The sequence below is a fragment of the Crocuta crocuta genome, unplaced genomic scaffold (assembly GCF_008692635.1).
Source record: "Crocuta crocuta isolate KB4526 unplaced genomic scaffold, BGI_CrCroc_1.0 scaffold113, whole genome shotgun sequence".
Taxonomy (NCBI): domain Eukaryota; kingdom Metazoa; phylum Chordata; class Mammalia; order Carnivora; family Hyaenidae; genus Crocuta; species Crocuta crocuta.
The window spans coordinates 11,355,157-11,360,917 of NW_027530368.1; the positions used below are offsets into that span (position 1 = coordinate 11,355,157).

Consider the following 5,761-nt stretch of genomic DNA (forward strand, 5'->3'; position numbering starts at 1 on the left):
GAGGTAGGAGTCAAGTCTCATGACTCTTGACTTTCAGGCTACTGTTCTGTTTTCTGTACAGCTATTGTCCTTTGCAACCAAATAGCCTCACATTCTCCCTATATAGCATTGCTGCATGTCAGCTCTTACCTAGTGGTTTACACCTAGAAGAAACCAGAACTTCTGACTAATGGAGTCCAGCAGTGATTTGCCATTAAACTCCAAGGTTTCATTTCCCTCTCTCAACCCGTTTGTGCACAACCAGCTCTGAAATGAGCAAACATATTGGGAGTAGTGGAAGCAATAATAATTTTTAAATGTTCATTTTCTCCTCACCCTCCCAAATATGCTGATGGGAATCACAGGTTCAGTTTGCCAAATGTTGCAGGAAAGGGCAAGATTAATTTTAAGTCATAAGCTAACAGTTGAGTAGCGATGAAGGAAAATAAAACTCTTTATCTGTAAGACTCTCCATGTAGAACCCAAGGCTTATCCCCCTTCACCTTTCTCCTTTGCCTGAGTATAATTCACTTATTTTCAGATGCAATAACCTGAGGAATAAGGGGGTGTGGAGCAGGGTGAGGGATATGAGTGAAGCCAGAGGGCACTAAAAATGAGAAGGGAGGAACTCTGAATCCCTGTGAGGAGCACATGGTGTCTTTACAGGAGTAGGTCTCCGGCTAGGAGCAGAACTTTCCTTTCCCACCTGATGACCTTTTGTTAACCTAATGAAAGAGTTCATAAAGAAAAGACACAAGGCTGGAAGATGTTTTCCTTTAAGATTCTTCTTTGGTTGATAAAAAATAAAAAAGTCATAAAGAAGGACAAATTCCTCAATATTTGGGGAGAAATATTTCTTCAAGTTCTTTTGCTTGGAAGCTGAATGGGAACAGTGGAAGAGGGTAATTTGTGGTGGAGGGACTCATGCTCAGAATGCTTTGAAGAAGCACTCAGACGAAGCATGCTTTGTCCTCTTGTTTTTTGGATCTGCCAAAACTAAAATATATCCCAGATCTCAGTTTAGCTGTGGTTTTAGCTCCAGACCTTTAGGCGTTTGGTACAACACGCTTTGATGGTTGAGATTTAACCCTGAAATCAAGTTGTTATGTAATTTAACAATCCCTATCCCTGTGTATGTTGGTGGGCAATACCATTTTATTGTTTTTTTAATGTTTATGTCAATACAACTTTTATGCTTTGTATTCAGTGTCTGTCGTAAGTCTTTCATTACTGTTCAGAAATCTGTGATATATGTACATATATATTCACTTTCAATAGTGAAAACAGTATAAGGTTTTCTAAGACCTCCAAGTGCTAGCTACCTAACGGACCTTCAGGCAAGAGACTGAAATGTTAAGAGAGCTGATTATGGTCAGATGGAGTGGAGGACTACATTAAACAGATGGAAAACAAAAATAATCCAAAGAAAAATATGAATACTAGGGTAATTAGGCTGATTATACAGTAATGACAGTGGCTAAAATTTACTGGCTACAGGTACATGTGATGTAAGATCTGCAGCAAATCAAGAAAAGCATCCATACTGAATTCAGGTTAATGTCACCTTGGCTTTCTGGAGGAGGTTATGGTATTGTCAAGCTTTTCATACTTAAATGGATTGTAAAAACAGCAGAACCAGTCAGTAGGTGTCTGGGTTCCTCAAGTAACAGGTACGACATTGATGTTAGAGTTAAATCAGTTTTCCATTATTTGGGAATTTATTAAACTGGCATGAATTATTGTGAGATGTCAAATAAAAAAGGGACACCATTTGGGTTTAGATTATGCTGAAAAAATGCAAATCATGGGCTTTAGAATCAGAAGATGGGGCTTGGAGTTCAGGCTGTATGTACCTGTCAGGCTGAGTTGCCTTCAGTGAGTCAGGTAGCCTCTCTAACATGAAAGTGTTCTCTGCATTAAAATGAATCTAATAACAATGGCTATTTTGAAACTCAAATAAGCTACCATATATGAATGCAGGTTATGAACTCTTCAGTGCTAGTTACTGTTTTTATTTTTTTCTAGTGCTGACACCAGGTTATGAATCAAAAGGGGAAACAAAACAACACACCCTATTCCATCTGGGGGACAAAATAGATGGTAGCGAATATTTCTTTAATATTTCTTTTACAATATTTTCCCCCTCTTACTTCATCTGGATCTTTGAAAAGCTTCATTTATTTGCTATTATGGCTTTACCCTCCAAAGTTCCTGTATTTGATGTTCTTTGGCCCTTACCCCCCTGTTAAGAACTGAGAAAAGCAATGATTGTTGTAGGCTTGACCACTCATAGCTTAAGGAAGCAAGTTATAGAAACAGACCATAGTCCCTGGGAACTTAAATTCCAGCAACTACAGGTGGGGGACCATGTTTTGGTTTTTTGTTTTGGTTTATTTTTTGTTTTTGCTTTGGTTTTCAGGATTTAATTTTTTTTTAAACTTTTTAAAGCAATGTGGTTTCTGCCTGCTCTTCCAACAGTACAATGGCTTGGACTTTTGTGGGTTGGGAAACCATTAGAAAACAAAAATAATGGATCTTGTACAATTCAACAAGCCCCTACATAGGAATTTCCCGACCACACAGTCCTGTAGGATCATGTCTGTGTGCCAGAGACATGGGCTAACCCTCAGCTTTATTCATACCAAATAAATAGTCACTCAGTCACCAGTGTAAATGAAATAAAGATAACCATTGACACTACCATTGCCATTTTTGAAATGTGAATTCTGAAAGGAATATGGCAATTCAGTCACCAAAATGTGTTTGTGAAATAGCACAATGTCAACTCATCTCCCTCAATAGTTACTAGATAAGAAACCAAGATGAATAACTTGCAGGAGCCAAACTAAATATTGTTTTACATCCTTACCCTAAATAATATATTATTCACTAAGGTTTACTTGAAGACAAGGATCACTTTACGAAATGGAACACATACAATGCTTAACAAGGGTGTAAAGCTTATACTAAAGTACTTGTGAAATTATATTCCAGGACAGATTTAGAACTACTTTTTGAAGAGGGTAGCTCTACTTTGGCCAGGTTCATTTAGAGAATTTTTCATTCTTAATAATAACCAGATGATTTCCTTTTGCTTGAATGTAAACCCAAAGATTTCTCAGGATAAGAAGTCATCTCTCCATGGGTTCTTCCTTCTACTGCTTTTTTGCAGTATTAGAAAGTTTTTCATGGTGGCATTTCAAGAAACTGAAGAAAGGCCTTATTTTGGCCTTATCTAGGCCTTTACTTCCATGTTCTGACTTTGCCAAAATGTAAGCACATTATTGGACTCTTTTTTCAGTCTCAAGTCTACTTGAATGCCTGTTCAAATATTCTTAGGTTACTCAGTCATCTCTGCTTGAGAGCAAAGGTGACCATCTTCAGTATATCCATGAAAAAGAGAGTATCCCAGGATTTCCTAGAGTATCTTAAGGGCCATAATTTGCACATAGGGTCACTTCTAAATCATTTACTAAAAGACATTCTATAGAGGCAAATTACAGAAAGGTTTCTCTCCATTGGCACTAGGGCTCATGGTCAGTGAACCAGTAGGCTGGATTTCAGTCCATACCTGCCCTGGCAAGGCACTTTTGCACAGTGCCCAAAACAGACTACCCTATAGGGCATCCCAGAGACATATTCATCTTTAACTGTTCCTACCACATTCATGCTGAGGCCACAGACATCTGAAAAGACACTGTAGGCATAATTGCTTCAGAAACAGAAATCTCTCCAATTTCTGCCTCCCAGGCTTCCTTCAAATATTCACTCTCTTCTAGTCTCTGTAGTTCTTTCTATCCCACTAAAATGAACCCAAGTTCTTCTCCCTCTCTACCCAGTGATTGTCAAACTTTTTTAAAACAATTTTTCTTATTTTTTTTTTACTTTGAGAGAGAGACAGAGACAGAGACAGAGCACTGGTAGGGGAGGGGCAGGCAGAGAGGGAGACACAGAATCTGAAGCAGGATCCAGGCTCTGAGCTGTCAGCACAGAGCCTAACATGGGGCCCGAAATCACTAACCATGAGATCATGACCTGAGCCAAAGTCAGACGCTTAACCAACTGAGCCACCCAGGTGCCTTGATTCTCAAACTTTTTAATATGAGTCCCATCTACATGAGGCAAAAGGCTCCAGGATTCCCACACTCCTCCAGTCTTTCCTACTTTTCAAAGAATTCTCTGATAGCAACAAGCTGTTGCTGTGCAAACACAATTTGTTCAGACTCTGTGAATATCAATCTGCTTTAGCAATATTGGTATAGATGGTTTCTATGTGAACTGCAATCCATATAGGTGTTTATGTTGTGTTACAGAGAACTTACATATCATAAATTATGGTGATCTCTATAGATATAACTATCCTAACATAGGGTTAATCAAACAAAATAGATGATGATGAAAATAGAGAAGGGTAATTTATAATTAAAAAGCAGGAATAATAACCACAGTAAAGAATAATCAACTCAATATAGCATTGATACTGATAACAAAACAATCTTCCCCAAAACTGAGGATCCTTCAACAATCTCCCCATGCATATTTATAGTGGGAATTTGCAAATATTGTCAAGTGTTGCCTGGCAGCCAGATGAATACTTAGTTAAGCCCTCAGTAAACCCTAGTTATATGTTAAATTCTTAGCGATGAATACCAAATACTACCAACTCCTAACAATTTTGCAGATATTAGTAAATAGCCTTTGGATACACATACACACATACACACACATACACACACTGAAAACCTAGGGCATCAAAGGCCATTTGCTAGTAAGATCCAAAAAAAAGACTTACATTTGGGGATCAGTTTGTGGAACATCAGGAAAATGCTTGTGGTCTCCCAGTTGGCTAGAGTCCATACCTTCAAATCACTGCTTGGGTTTTTGACTCAGCTGCTTTTTGACTCAGCTGCTCAAGATGCTGGATCACTTGTTTCATACTCTACGGCTACAAGGACATCGTGACCTTGTGCCTTAAACAGCTCCCTGAATCCCCAAACCCCAGTCTCTCTCATTGGAGTCCCTCTCTGGAAAGGAGAATTAGATGTTACCCACTAACTGGGCAGACTCCCAGTTACCACCTTGTAGTATCTGTGATGGCATAATGGGAGCCCTTCAGTCAAACTTGGTAAAGGGAAGTCAAGAGACTTGGTCACAGGCCACCTCTGCCTTGGCAGCTGTTTGACAGCAGGCAAGTTACCTCACCTCTCAGTTTACACATCTCTTCTATGAAATGGAAATAATAATACCAACATCACAGATTTCTTATGAAGGTCAAGGAGATAATGTAAGTGATAAAACATGGTATACTATATATTTTATTTAGAACAGCAGTATATGTTATTATTGTAGAGAGATAATGTTCATGCAAACATCTGGACTGTTCTATTTTCAAAGTATAACTAATATTAGGATACTATGATGTATAAGAATGACAAGCAATATAGACTGTCAGCCATGAAGGTCAAATGCAAGGATCTCACAGGCCCTAGAGACTGTTGAGAAAGAGCGTAAATTCCTGATTCCATAATCCTGAAATGTGTTATAAGGAAAAGTACATGTCTCAGTGGTACTGAATCTCCCTCAGCGCTTTGTTCCCCCTTCTTCTGGTTTGGGGAGCAGGACTTTTAATTCAGAGTAATTCTGAACATTAGAAATGAAGGAATTTTTTGCTTTATCCCACTTGAGATTAGGCGCTTTTAAGAGGACAGCGGCTGAAGAATGCTAAGAATTCTTCCCTCCACCCAGTCAGGAATGTGTCCTGCTTGGGGCACTTAACAAGAAT

The 5,761-nt window shown here is 38.7% G+C and overlaps 1 protein-coding gene across 3 annotated transcripts in view; it reads right to left on the minus strand.

Annotated features, from left to right (window-relative positions):
- EHBP1 (EH domain binding protein 1) overlaps nt 1–4,982 on the minus strand; it is a 350,991-nt gene extending 346,009 nt beyond the window's left edge. Inside the window, exon 1 of one of the 3 annotated variants that reach the window (XM_077766441.1) lies at nt 4,772–4,982. The gene's annotated coding sequence lies outside the window, so the exon portion shown is untranslated. The remainder of the gene's footprint in view (nt 1–4,771) is intronic. The other 2 variants (XM_077766440.1, XM_077766439.1) reach the window with 2 other exon arrangements.
- Nucleotides 4,983–5,761: the final 779 nt, after the last annotated feature.